Below are 15,515 nucleotides of genomic sequence, written 5' to 3'. Positions count from 1 at the left end.
ATAACATCTATAGATGTGTAGGAGGTTTGTGGGATCTGGGTTAGAGACGAATCGTCTCGCTGCACCACTCGATTTGGATTTAGCGTTTGGTTCCAATTTCAGACAAGGTAATCATTATTTCAAATGTTTTTCCATCCTTAGAGGGAAATCAGGGAATTACAGACCAGTTAGCCGAACATCTGTTGTTGGGAAATTGCTAGATTTTATAATTAAGGATAGGGTGACTGAATACCTAAAAAAAAAATCAACTGATCCGAGACAGCCAGCATGGATAGCATACAAGGCTACAGGCCAAGTGCTGGAAAATGGGATTAGAATAGTTGGGTGCTGGATGGCCCGCACAGACACGATGGGCCGAAAGGCCTGTTTCTGTGCTGTTAAACTCTATGACTCTATGACTAAATTGCCAGTCTTGCAGTTAGCCATGCTCCAATTCCTCATCCAAGCAGTGAGTCTCAGACACAATCTCAGCCGAAGCCGATTCCTCCACAGGCAGGTTTTCCAACAGGAGGATCAACGTAAGGATCAAGAACTACAACAACAATCTGCATTTAGATGGCACCTCGCACGTAGAAAAATGTCCCCAGGTGCTTCACAGAAGCTTAAAAAAAAAGGATGCCAAAGCGAAGAAGGGGGTATTTTGGACGGAAGTGCAACTTGGATAGTCGCGCAAAGTAGCTCTTGTGTCACACTGGTGGCCCGTTATGTGAATATTGGTGGGGAGGGAAGAGAGTGGGGGGGTTACACAAGAGCCATAGTCAGAGGAACACAAAGTTCTGAGGGGTTGTAGGGCTGAAGTAGTTACAAAGATAGGGAGGTGCGAGGCCATTTTAACTCAAGGATGAGAATTTTAAAATCGAGGCATTGCTGAACCAGGAGCCAATACCAGGAGCAAGCGCAGGAATGGTGGGTGATAGGACTTGGTGCAAGTTAGGATATGGGCAGCAGAATCAAAGTCTATGGAGAGTGTAGGATGCAAGGCAGGCCAGGAGAGCATTACAGTAGTCAGGGCTGGAGGTGACAAAGGCATGGATTAGGTTTAAGTAACACATGATCTGAAGCAGGAGTGGAATGGATAGGGGAAGGAAGGAGGAGTGTTGGAGGAGGATGGTGTGGTTGACTGGCACACTTTCTGTTCCCTAGTTCAATGGTGTTGGGTTTATATAGGATATCATCATATACCCCTATTTCCCTAATACAAATTGAAGGATTAGAAAACATTGAATTTCTGGTATAAATTCTAAATTTCAGTACCACTCAACACAGTTCATTTACATACTTGTACTATCAGGCAGCTAATAGTTGCTTTAGAGAACAATATCAATTTGCTATGAGACTGAGTGGCAAGTGAAGAGGTGTGAGGTCTGGGTTTGTTTCATCTATGAACATACCAAGACTTGCCAAAGTCATTGTGAACTCGTGCACATCGTCATGGAATAACAATTATAACAGGAATTGACACATCTGGTCATGCAGCTTAGTTGACACTGAGAGCACGACAGTCAATTAGGAAATGAGTGAGTCTCTCAATCTGGGCACCGTGGGATAAACAACAGAGCTTGTCACAAAGGCCGCAGTAGGTCAAGAATACCTTTGGGTGGTGGCGGGGGGGTGAGGGGAGGGAGGGGGAGGGGGTACCCTCCTGCTTTGATGCTTGGAGTCAGGGGTCAGTCTCTGGAGTGGCACTAAGCTCTGTTTTTGAAACAGAGACCCAGAGAATAAACATTCAGGGCCAGGTCTCTGTGTTCACAGAAGGTTAGTGTTGTATTTGTGGTTAGTCTGTCATCGTCTTGTATATTTGGTTAGTCTAGCTAGGGGAGATTACTGAATCTTCAGGAATTTTAACATTAACTCATTTATTACATATTAACTATATACAGCTTTACATAAGTCTGTATGACTCCTCTGAAGCCTAGCACCAGGGAGGCAACATACCATCCTGGAGTCACGTTTGCGGCCACAGAAATGCCTATCTGTACCACTTACGATGGAATCCCCTATCATTATAGCTCTCCCACTCTTTTTCCTCCCCTTCTGTGCAGCTGAACCACCCGTGGTGCCACAGACTTGGCTGTTGCTGCATTCCCCTGAGAAGCTATCTCCCCCAACAGTATCCAAAGTGGAAAATCTGTTAGAGAGGGGATAGGAGACAGAGTGGAGGTACAGTAGGGGGTGATGCACATCCAAATATAGAAGAGAAACTAAGTCAGTCTGGAAGGCAGACCAAATATAGACACGTTAAGGCACAAGCGAATAATGCAAGGCTGGATTGCATTTATTTTAATGCAAGGAGTCTTACAAATAAGGTAGATGAATTGAGGGCATTGATTAACACATGGGAATATGATATTGCTATCACAGAGACATGGCTGAGGGAAGGGCAGGACTGGCAGCTCAATATTCTTCAGGCGTGATGGGGGGGGAGGGGTGGGGGTGAGTGGGGAGGCACTGTAAAAGAGGAGGTGGCATTGCACTATTGATCAAGGAGTCAATTACTACAATAAGGAGGGATGATATCTACGAAGGTTCCTCAAATAAGGCCATATGAATAGAACTTAAAAACAAAAAGGGAGCAATCACTTGGCTGGGCATGTACTACAGGCCTCCAGACAGTCAGGGAGAGATAGAGGAGCAGACATATAGGCAAATCTCAGAGAGGTGTAAAAATAATAGAGTAATAATAGTCGGGGATTTCAACTTCCCCAATATTAAGTTTAGTTTAGTTTAGTTTAGAGATACAGCACTGAAACAGGCCCTTCGGCCCACCGAGTCTGTGCCGACCATCAACCACCCATTTATACTAATCCTACACTAATCCCATATTCCTACCACATCCCCACCTGTCCCTATATTTCCCTACCACCTACCTATACTAGTGACAATTTATAATGGCCAATTTACCTATCAACCTGCAAGTCTTTTTGGCTTGTGGGAGGAAACCGGAGCACCCGGAGAAAACCCACGCAGACACAGGGAGAACTTGCAAACTCCACACAGGCAGTACCCAGAATTAACTGGGATAGTCTTAGTGCAAAAGTTTTAAAGGGGCAGAATTCCTAAGGTGCATACAGGAGAGCTTTTTGAGCCAGCACGCAGAAATTCCTACAAGAGAAGGGACCTCTCACAGGACCTGCCACAGTCCTGGACCTAATCCTAGGGAATGAAGCCAGACAAGTGGTAGAAGTGTAGGTGGGGGAGCATTTCGGGGATAGTCACCATAACTCTGTAAGATGTAAGGTAGTCATGGAAAAGGCCAAAGATGGACCGGAAATAAAGGTACTGAATTGAGGGAAGGCCGATTTCAATAAGATAAAACAGGATCTGGCCAAAATGGACTGGGAGCAGCTACTTGTAGGAAAGTCTACATCAGACCAGTGGGAGTCATTCAAAAAGGAAATAGTGAGAGTTCAGGGCCAACGTGTTCCCGTAAAGGTGAAGGGTAGGACTAACAAATCCAGGGAATCCTGGATGTCAAGGGATATAGAGGATTGGATAAGGAGAAAAAAGAAGGCTTATGGCAGATTCAGAGGGCTGAAAACAGTGGAGGCACTAGAGGAGTATAGAAAATGTAGGGTGGCACTTAAAAAAGTAATTGGGAGAGCAAAGAGGAGGCATGAAAAAACATTGGCAGGTAAGATAAAGGAAAATCCCAAGGCAAACAAACTTGATTGAATTTTTCGAGGAGGTGACTAGGTGTGTAGATGAGGGTAAAGCAGTTGATGTAGTCTACATGGACTTCAGTAAGGCTTTTGATAAGGTCCCGCATGGGAGATTGGTTAAGAAGATAAGAGCCCATGGGATCCAGAGCAATTTAGCAAATTGAATCCAAAATTGGCTTCAGCCAGGAGGCAGAGAGTGATGGACAAGGGTTGTTTTTGCGAGTAGAAGCCTGTGACCAGTGGTGTACCACAGGGATCGATGCTGGGACCCTTGCTGTTTGCAGTGTACATTAATGATTTAGATGTGAATATAGGAGGTATGATCAATAAGTTCGCAGACGACACGAAAATTGGTGATGTCGTAAATAGTGAGGAGGAAAGCCTGAGATTATAGGACGATATAGATGGGCTGGTAAAATGGGCAGAGCAGTGGCAGATGGAATTTAATCCTGAGAAGTATGAGGCGATGCATTTTGGGAAGACTAACAAGGCAAGGGAATATATAATGCATGGTAGGATCCTAGGAAGTACAGAGGGTCAGAGGGACCTTGGTGTACTTGTTCATAGATGACTGAAGGCAGCAGCAAAGGTAGATAAGGTGGTTAGGAAGGCATATGGGATACTTGTCTTTATTAGCCGAGGCATAGAATATGAGCAGGGAGGTTATGATGGAACTGTATAAAACACTAGTTAGGCCACAGCTGGAGTGATTACACTGGAGAGGGTGCAGAGGAGATTCACCAGGATGTTGCTTGGGCTGGAGCATTTCAGCTATGAAGAGAGACTGGATAGGCTAGGGTTCTTTTCCTTAGAGCAGAGAAGGCTGAGGGGGGACCTGATTGAGGTATACAAAATTATGAGGGGCATAGATAGGGTAGATAGGAAGAAACTTTTTCCCTTAGCGGAGGTGTCAATAACCAGGGGCATAAATGTAAGGTAAGGGACAGGAGGTTTCGAGGGGATTTGAGGAAAAAAATTTTCACCCAGAGGTTGGTTGGAATCTGGAACACACTGCCTGAAGGGGTGGTAGAGGCAGGAACATAGAAAAATAGGAGCAGGAGTAGGCCATTCGGCCCTTCAAGCCTGCACCGCCATTCAATGCGATCATGGCTGATCATCCAAACTCAGTAACCTGTTCCCACTTTCTCCCCATATCCCTTGATCCCTTTAGCCCTAAGAACTATATCTAACTCTTTCTTGACTATATTTAATGATTTGGCCTCAACTGCTTTCCGTGGTAGAGAATTCCACAGGTTCACCACTCTCTGGGTGAAGAAATCCCTCCTTATCTCAGTCCTAAATGGCTTATTCTTATCCTTAGACTGTGAGCCCTGGTCCTGAATTCCCCCACCATCGGGAACATCCATCCTGCATCTAGTCTGTCCAGTCCTGTTAGAATTTTGTAGGTTTCTATGAGATCTCCTCTCATTCTTCTAAACGCTAGCGAATACAAGCCTAATCGACCCAATCTCTCTTCATATGTCCGTCCTGCCATCCCAGGAATCAGCCTGGTGAACCTTCGCTGCACTCCCTCCATAGCAAGAACATCCTTCCTCAGTTAAGGAGACCAAAACTGCACACAATACTCCAGATATGGTCTCATGTGGTGTTCAGTCATTGAGTATATTCAAGATTGAGATCGATAGATTTTTGGGCACTAAAGGAATCAAGAAATATGGGGGTAGGGTGGGAAATTGGAGTTGAGGCCAAAGATCAGTCATGGTCTACTGTGCCTGAATGGCACAGCAGGCTCGAGGGGTCATCTGGCCTACTTCTGCTCTTATTTCTTATGTTCTAGAAGAAATGGTAAAATTTAATCAAACCATGGTTGGACCACACTTGGAGTACTGTGAACAATTCAGGTCTCCATATTATAAAAATAACAAAGAGACACTGGAAAACATTCACATGGTGATGCCATGCCAGGTTTTAACTATCAGGAAATATTGAACAGCTGGGGCTCTTTTCTCCAGGAAAAAGGCTGAGGGGTGACCTTATAGAAGTCTTTGAGATTATGAAAGGGTTTGATAGGGTAGATGTGGAGAAGATGTCTTCAGTCGTGGAGGACATCAAAACTGGGAGCCATTAATATAAAATAGTCGCCAATAAATCTAATGACGACTTCAAGAGAAATGTCTTTGCCCAGAGGGTAAACACAAGGAGTAACGGAGACGAATAGCAGAGATGCATTTAAGTGGAAACCAGATGAACACATGAGGGAGAAAGGAATAGAAGGTTATGCTGATCGGGTGAGGTGGAATTGGAGGAGGCTCATGTGGAGTATTAACACTGTTATAGTCCAGTGGTAAACAGGCCATTTGGCCCAACTGGTCCATGCTGGTATTTATTCTCCAGATGAGCCTCCCCCCTACCTTACTTCATCTAACACTGTCAACATATCCTATTCCATGCTCCCTCATGTGCTTATCCAGCATCCCCTTAAATGTATTCATGCTATTGGCGCAGTGGTTAGCACCGCAGCCTCACAGCTCCAGCGATCTGGATTCGATTCTGGGTACTGCCTGTGCAGAGTTTGCAAGTTCTCCCTGTGACCATGTGGGTTTCTGCCGGGTGCTCTGGTTTCCTCCCACAGCCAAAGATATGCAGGTTGATAAGTAAATTTGCCATTGTAAATTGCTCCTAGTGTAGGTCGTAGGAGAATGGTGGGGATGTGGTAGGGAATATGGGATCAATGTAGAATTAGTATAAATGGGTGGTTGTTGGTCGGCACAGACTGAGTGGGCTGTAGGGCCTGTTTCAGTGCTGTATCTCAAAATAAATATTCACCTCAACCATTCCCCATGGTAGTGAATTCCACATTCTTATCATCTCTGGGTAAAGAAGTTTCTCCGTATTTCTCTATTGGATTTATTAGTGACTATCTTATATCTATGACCTCTAGTTTAAGACTCCCCCACAACTGGAAGCATCTATGTCTCTATATCTACCCTTTTAAACCCTTTCATAATTTTAAAGACATCTATGAAGTCACCCCTCAGCCTTCTCTTTTCTAGAGAAATGAGTCTCAGCTTGTTCAGCCTTCCTTGATTGCTGTAATCTCTCAGTTCTGGTATGATCCTTGTAAATTTTTAATGCACCCTCACCATCAGTTCATGGTGATTCTCAACCCAGCTTTTCTTTAACTGCAAGTGTGAGGTAATAGATTCAGTTGGACAGTGTAGAGTTTTGGAACCATTTCCAGATGCTGCATACGTTTTGTGGGGAGTAGTGATTTATGCAAAATTAACCACTGGGAGAATTTGTGAACCCTTGAACCCAGAAGCAGACTTAATATTCTGCTGTTACTGAATGAAATAGCTCAACATAAACCACAATTTAACAACTTTTTTATTTGATTTCTATTGCCTTGCTACTGTGGTACTGACCAAGCTCTTATTAAAAACCTCTAAGCGTGCTTTCTGCTGTCGAGTGAAGTGGTGAGAAAGTGAAGTAAATGAAAAAGTAATGAGCAGGTGACACTGAGCTTTGATTGTAGGAGGCCACAAGGCCTGAGGGAGTTAAGGAGACGCGCCTCTTTGACAAGGCCAAGATTTTAACCCCCCCACCACCCAGCATACCCAGACTGGTGCGTGCGAGTGGAGAGTTTAAATCTGGCCCTCCAAGAAGCTCCTGCTAAAGGTCAAGAGAGGTCAAGCGACCTTAATGTCAGCTCACTGGGTAGCACTCCTGCCTCTGAATGAGACAGTCATGCGTTCACGTCCCAGTCCAAGAACTTGAGGAGAATATCTGGTACTGTACTTTTGGAGGTGCTGTCTTCCAGATGCAACATTAAACTGAGGCCCTCTCAGTGGATCTAAAAGATTCCATGGCACTATTCAAAGTAGAGAGGGTAGAGGCCTGCTACCCGACCCGAACCCAACGGGACCCGACGACATGTGTCAGGCTCGGGCCGGGTTGGGCCCATCTTCAGGGTATGGCTTTCGGGCTCGGCTCGGCTCGGGCCGATTCCAGGTCGGGCTCGGGTCCGCTCGGGCCGGACACACACGGTACGAGCTCTGCTGGTAAGTATTAAAAATTTTAAAAACTTAACTGGGCTGGGAGTCCGGGACGAAACTGAGTCTGCGCAGTGAGTGAGTGATGTCACTATGACGTCATCATGCATGCGCTGCAGCTTCGTGGAGCTTCCCAGTCAGAAGGTAAGTAAAGGGATGTTCGGGTCGAGCTCGGGTCGAGTCGGGTCGGGCTCGGGGCAAAATCGGAGGGACTCAGGCTGGGTCAGGCTGGGTCAGGCTCGGGTCCGCTGTGGTTCAGTCGGGTTCGAGTCGGGTTCTTTTTTCCCGACCTGAGCAGGCCTCTAGAGCAGGGGAGTTCTCCCCAGTGTACAGGCCAATATTTATCCCTCAACCAACAACTAAATACAAATCATCTGGTCATTATCACATTTCTGTTTGTGCGAGCTTACTGCGCGAAAATTGGCTGCCACATTTCCTACATTACAACAGTGACACCATTTCAGAAAAAGTATTTCTTTGCCTGTAAAGGACTTTGAGACGTTCTTACATCGTAAAAGGCACTTTAGAAATGCAAGTTTTTCATAATTAACATTCAAAAGTTTATATTAATGGGTGTGTTAACCTGAAGCCCAGAGGAGATCCACACTGCCTGCAGCCCAGTAGCAGAGCCATGTGTGTGCAGTGAACTGCAGCTCAAACTGTCTCAGATTAATTGTAGTGTAGCTGTTTTTCAGTCTTTAATCACACAGCCTTATACATTCTCAGTACTTTCAGCCATTTTTTTCAGATCTTATTAATTTTCCATTTGCAGCAAGACCTGGACAACATTCAGGCTTGGGCAGATAAGTGACAAGTGACATTTGTGCCACACAAGTGCCAGGCAATGACCATCTCAAACAAGAGAGAATCCAACCATCTCCCCTTAACATCCAATGGCATTACCATCACTGAATCCCCCAATATCAACATCCTGGTGGTTACCATTGACCAGGAACTTAACTGGACCAGCCACATAATCTGCTCTCAGGACCAAAAGTAGGCCCCAACCCCAATGGTGTCGGCTGGCTGCACGCCATCGTGACCTTACAGATGGGGTCAATTAAGAGGCCGCAGTCATGTTTGCCGTTCAGTTAAGGATGGTGGGCAGCTTCCCAAGGCAGGAGGCCCAATCAGAGAGCCCGAAGCTGTGATTGGCCAGCAGCTTACCGGGACCGGTGGGTGCTGCTGATGCATGTATGTGTGAAAGGAAAATCGTATTTGACAAATTTATTTGCTAAGGTGCTACATAAAAGGTAACAGCACAAGGTAAGAGCTCATGGTGTTGGGGGTAATATATCAGCATGGATAGAGGATTGGCTAACTAACAGGAAACAGGGGAAAAGACAAGGGAGTGGGACTAGGTGAGTTGCAAAGAGCCAACCCTGACACAGTGGGCCGAAAGTCCTCTTTCTGTGCTGTAACCATTCTATGATTCTATGTAAGAGACAGTGAGGGTGCCTCGAAATAAGGGCACCCTCTGAGGACTTCTACATAGTAAAAAATAGAGAATGGCCATCAGAGGTCAGACCATTAATGTGGAGAGGAATCTCCTCCGCTGGACTGTTTGTGGTCGCGACGGTGGCCCTCCGATTCCCGCTGCTCCGTAATGGGGGGATTGAGAGGAGACGTTGATGGCTTCCCTGCCTGCTCCCATGTGACCTCCTCCAGGTACCTGCCAGGCTTCAGACTCAGCAGGAGGACAGTCTGATGTCAGGAAGATCCCAGCGGCAGCAACACCTTTCCCCCAATTAGGCCTAAAAGTGACCACTACTGGGTGGGTAACCACTGCCATGTTGACTCCGCCTCCAGTAAGATCTCTTGGATGTGGGAACACGTCAGAAAGCCAATCTGACGAGCGACCTTCAAATTTTACTCCCAGTCTCGCCTCCAACACTGCCTCCCCAAGTCCAGTAAGATTCCACACTACAAAAGCATGTCAGAGGCTGGGAATTCTGTGGTAAGTAACTCACCTCCTGACTCTCCAAAGCCTGTCCACCATCTACAAGGCACAAGTCAGGAGTGTGATGGAATACTCTCCACTTGCCTGGATGGGTGCAGCTCCAACAACACTCAAGAAGCTCGACACCATCCAGGACAAAGCAACCCGCTTGATTGGCACCCCATCTACAAACATTCACTCCCTCCACCACCGACGCACAGTGGCAACAGTGGCGCAGGCTTGGAGGGCCGAATGGCCTGTTCCTGTGCTGTACTGTTCTTTGTTCTTTGTTCAGTGTGTACCATCTATAAGATGCACTGCAACAACTCACCAAGGTTCTTTCGACAGCACCTTCCAAATCCATGAACTCTACCACCTCAAACGGAGGTCAGTAACCCACAGCTCTGAGCCATTCCCATTTATATTACCAACTTATAACATTGCGGTAATATTTACTGATCAATGTTTCTGCTCCTATCGGGCTGTTTTACAACTGCATAACAAAACAGGAAAATGAGCAGCATTTTCGAGGAGTCATTCTTTCTTCCCTGTGTATGCAATTCAATTCATCCCAGCAGCTGAAAGAAGATTTCAGGTTCATGTCATTATTGTACCAATTAATCCAAGATCTGGTTTACCTCTTCTTTGGCCTCCTTATCTCGAGAGACAATGGATAAGCGCCTGGGGATGGTCAGTGGTTTGTGAAGCAGCGCCTGGAGTGGCTATAAAGGCCAATTCTAGAGTGACAGGCTCTTCCACAGGTGCTGCAGAGAAATTTGTTTGTCGGGGCTGTTACACAGTTGGCTCTCCCCTTGCGCCTCTGTCTTTTTTCCTGCCAACTGCTAAGTCTCTTCGACTACCTGTAATCCAGATATATCTCCATGACCTTTCACTGTCCTTATATCTTAATGAATTTTAAAATTCAACATGTTTGAATGATACAGTGCAGTTAAACTCACTGCAGCGAATATTGGGAAGTGGAAATTACTGCATAGTAAATGTAAAACATATGCAAAAATATATATCAACTGGGTAGATTTTGCCATCCAATTAGTGCCTTGTACTAACCTCAGCTTTTTCAGACATGTTTTAGACTCCAGTTGCATTAAAGTGTTCCCTTTGTAAAAACTTCACTTCGACACACTAGACTTCGACACACTAGTTATTTCCTATAGTGAGTCGGTTCGGCAATGAAATAGACTAAAAGCTTGTTCGAGACATCAATGGGTATCGATGCTGCAACCGAACTCCTCACAAGTGAGTAGGCCCGAGTAGATGGGAGGGTTGAATTCATGTTTAATGTGAATTCAACTCCCTAGCTCACCTAACACAGACCCATCTATCACAACATTGGATTGAAAATTGATTTTTGTGGGGTCACTGGTGAAGACACCGTTTCCGAATACAATTCCCTACAAGCCATAAAGGTTGAAAATTACAATATTTAAAGTTTGTGCCAATGGTTCTTAATTTTGAAAATGGATTCGTTATTTGAGTCGATGCATCTCGTTATGGTGTTTATAATGTGTCATATGTTAAAATGTAATATAAAAATCTTTAAAATAACATTTAAGAAATCTCGACAAAGGAAACCGGGGTTTCGGCTATTAAGTTCAAAAAAATCAAGTTCTGCCTGGCAATTGTGAGCAAAGCTCAAAACCTTTGCAGAAAAATACCCACCTAAGAGCGAAACAAAACATGCCAGGAAAAAGTTGATAAAGCCGAAGGCAGATTTAAGAATTGGGTAGCATCAAGATTCGACTGTGAAAACAAAAATAACAGTTTTTGCCTATTCCTGGGGTGTAGAAACTGGATTTTTACCCGACCCATAGACAAGATTGAAATTACCTGAAATTCATTCGTAACTGTGATCACTCCTAAAAGCATCAGAGGGAAGTTAAAGCCAATGACTTTTTGCAGCATCACATAAGTGCATAATGTTCCTTAGATTCTCGACAAACAGGGTTTTCCTCTTAAGTAAAAGCAAAAAACTTCAGATGCTGGCAATCTGAAAGATAAACAAGAAATGCTGGAAATACTCAGCAGGTCTGGCAGCATCTGTGGAGAGAGAAGCAGAGTTAACGTTTCAGGTCAGTGACCCTTCACTGAACAGTTCTTTTTAAAAAGCCTCTTCGGGTAAAAAAAAAAAGACGACCGACCCCTGACCTGAATGAGCAATAAATGCTGGCTATGAATGAATAGAGAAAAAAAAAATCACCTTTGAAACCTTTGTGGCAGCTGCCATCTCAGAATGGGATCAGCAACACCAGCTGGCAGTCTGCATTAGTCCCTCATTTCTTAAGGTTGAGGGCACAAGTTCAGCTCGCTATATTGCTCATACATTTTTTTTTCGTTCAGCAATTCTTGCTGTTGTGCGCTTTCAGAATTAATCAAGTTATTCCATTTTCATGAGAAATCATTTGGCAGGTCACAATCTTTCAGTTGGCAGGTCAATCTTTGCAGGTCATTCGAAGCATTCATGATAACGCACCCCTCGAGAATGGATACGGTAGTGTGGTCGTTATGTTACTGGATCCTAAAACCTGGATATAATAATCCCCTCCAGAGAGAGTCTAAATCCCATCAAAGTGGTTTTAGAATTTGAATTTTCCTTAAAAATTAACAAAAGAACAAAGAACAAAGATAATTACAGCACAGGAACAGGCCCTTCGGCCCTCCAAGCCTGCGCCGATCCAGATCCTCTCTCTAAACATGTCGCCTATTTTCTAAGGGTCTGTATCTCTTTGCTTCCTGCCCATTCATGTATCTGTCTAGATACATCTTAAAAGACTCCATCGTGCCCGCATCTACCACCTCCGCTGGCAACGCGTTCCAGGTGCCCACCACCCTCTGCGTAAAGAACTTTCCACGCATATCCCCCCTAAACTTTTCCCTTTTCACTTTGAACTCGTGTCCTCTAGTAATTGAAACCCCCACTCTGGGAAAAAACCTCTTGCTATCCACCCTGTCTATACCTCTCATGATTTTGTACACCTCAATCAGGTCCCCCCTCAACCTCCGTCTTTCTAATGAAAATAATCCTAATCTACTCAACCTCTCTTCATAGCTAGCGCCCTCCATACCAGGCAACATCCTGGTGAACCTCCTCTGCACCCTCTCCAAAGCATCCACATCCTTTTGATAATGTGGCGACCAGAACTGCACGCAGTATTCCAAATGTGGCCGAACCAAAGTCCTATACAACTGTAACATGACCTGCCAACTCTTGTACTCAATGCCCCGTCCGATGAAGGAAAGCATGCCGTATGCCTTCTTGACCACTCTATTTACCTGCGTTGCCACCTTCAGGGAACAGTGGACCTGAACACCCAAATCTCTCTGTACATCAATTTTCCCCAGGACTTTTCCATTTACTGTATACACACATCAGAGTGTGGTAAGAAAAACCCCCTGCTGGTTCACTAAACTCCTTGAGGGAAGGACACCTGCCATCCTTAGCCATTCTGGACTAAGTGTCACTCCAGACCCACAACAATGTGGTTGATTTTTTTTTATATTCACTCTTAGGATGCGAGTGTTGCTGGCAAGACTAACATTTATTGCCCATCCCGAATTGCTCTTGAGAAGGTGGTGGTGAGCCGCCTTCTTGAACCATTGCAGTCCATGTACTGTTAGGGAGGGAGTTTTAGGTTTGTGGCCCAGAAACAATGAAGGATCTGCGATATAGTTCCAAGTCAGGCTGGTGTGTGACTTGGAGGAGAACATGCAGGTGGTGGTGTTCCCATGCATCTGCTGCTCTTGTCCTTCTAGGTGGTAATGGGTTTGGAAGGTGCTATCTAAGGAGCCTTGTAGATGGTACACACTGCCGCCACTGTGCACTGGTTGTGAAGAGAGTGAACTTTTAAGATTGGATGGGACGCCGATCAAGTGGGCTACTTTGTCCTGGATGGTGTCGAGCTTCTTGAGTGTTGTTGGAGCTGCACCCATCCAGGCGAGTGGAGAGTATTCCATCACACTCCTGACTTGTGCCTTGTAGATGGTGGACAGGCTTCGGAACGTTCCGAAGAAGGGTCACTGACCTGAAACGCTAACTCTGCTTCTCTTTCCACAGATGCTGCCAGACCTGCTGAGTGGTTCCAGCATTTCTTGTTTTTATTTCAGTAATTGGCCAGATTGGATTTGTCCTGCTTTTTGTGGACAGGATATATCTGGGCAACTTTCCACAATATCAGGTAGATGCCAGTGTTGTAGCTGTACTGGAACAGCTTGGCTAGGGATGTGGGAAGTCTGGAGCTCAAGTCTACAGTACTACAGCCAGGATGTTATTAGGACCCATAGCCTTTACTGTATCCAGTATCTTCAGCCATTTCTTGATATCAGGTGGAGTGAATCAAATTGGCTGAAGACTGGCATCTGTGATGCTGGGGACTTCAGGAGGAGGCCAAGACAAATCATCCACTCCGAACTTCTGGCTGAAGATGGTTGCAAATGTTTTGCAACGATGTGCTGTGCTCCGCCATCATTGAGATACGTATGTTTGTGGAGCCACCTCCTCCTATTAGGTATTTAATTGTTCACCAGAAGTCACATCTGGATGTGGCAGGACTGCAGAACTTAGATCTGATCCATTAGTTGTGGGATCACTTAGCCCTGTTTATCGGATGCTACTTCCACTGTTTGGCATGCATGTAGTCCTGTGTTGTAGCTTCACCAAGTTGACACCTCATTTTTAGATGTGCCAGGTGCTGCTCCAGGCATGCCTCCCTGCACTCTTCATTGAACCAGGATTGGTCCCCCAGCTTGATGGTAATGGTAGAGTGGGGGATAGGCCGGGCCGTGAGGTTACATATTGTGGTTGAATACAGTTCTGCTGCTGCTGATGGTCTATATTGCCTCATTGATGCCCGGTTTTGAGTGGCTAGATCTGTTCTGAATCCATCCCATTTAGCACAGTGGTAGTGCCACACAACATGAAGCAGCATGTCCTCAGTGTGAAGACGGGACTTCGTCTCCACAAGGACTCTGCGGTGGTCACTCTTACCAATACTGTCTTGGACAGATGTATCTCCAATAGGTAGATTGGTGAGGACGAGGTCAAGTAGATTTTTCCATCTTGTTGGTTCTCTCACCACCTGCCACAGGCCCAGACTGGCAGATATGTCCTTCAGGACTCGGCCAGTTTGGTCAGTAGTGGTGCTACCGAGCCACACTTGGTGATAGACATTGAAGTTCCCCACCAAGAGTACATTGTGTGCCCTTGCTACCCTCAGTGCTTCTTCCAAGTGGTGTTCAACATGGAGGATCACTGATTCATCAGATGAGAGAGGGCAATAGGTGATAATCAGCAGGAGATTTCCTTGCCCATGTTTGACCTGATGCCATGAGACTTCATGGGGTCCGAAATCAATGTTGAAGACTCCCAGGGCCAATCCCTCTTGATTGTATACCACTATGGGACAGGACATGCCCAGAGATGGTAATGCAGGAGTCTGCAATATTGAATGCAAGGTATGATGTTGCTTGCCTAGTTTGTGGGACTGCTGTTCCAATTTTGGCAGAAGCCCCGAGACGTTAGGAGAACTATGCAGGATTGACTGGGCAGGAAGTGGCTTTGTCACTTCCAGCACCTAGGTTGATGCTGGGTGGTCCATCCAGGTTTATTCTTATTCAACTTTTCAGTAGCAGTTTGATACAACTGAGTGGCTTGCTTGGCCATTTCAGAGGGTAGTTAAGAGTCAAAAATATTGCTCTGGGTCTGGAGTCACATGAAGGACAGACCAGGTAAGAAAGGCAGATTTCCTTCCCTGAAGGGCATTGGTGAACCAGATGGGTTTTTATGTCAATTCCGTAGTTTCACGATCATCATTAATGAGGCAAGCTTTTTATTCCAGGTACATTAATTAACTGAATATAAATTCACCCAGCTGTTATGGTGGGATTTGA

Source organism: Heterodontus francisci, chromosome 6 (genome assembly GCF_036365525.1).
Source record: "Heterodontus francisci isolate sHetFra1 chromosome 6, sHetFra1.hap1, whole genome shotgun sequence".
Lineage (NCBI taxonomy): Eukaryota > Metazoa > Chordata > Chondrichthyes > Heterodontiformes > Heterodontidae > Heterodontus > Heterodontus francisci.
This window is presented reverse-complemented; position numbering follows the sequence as displayed.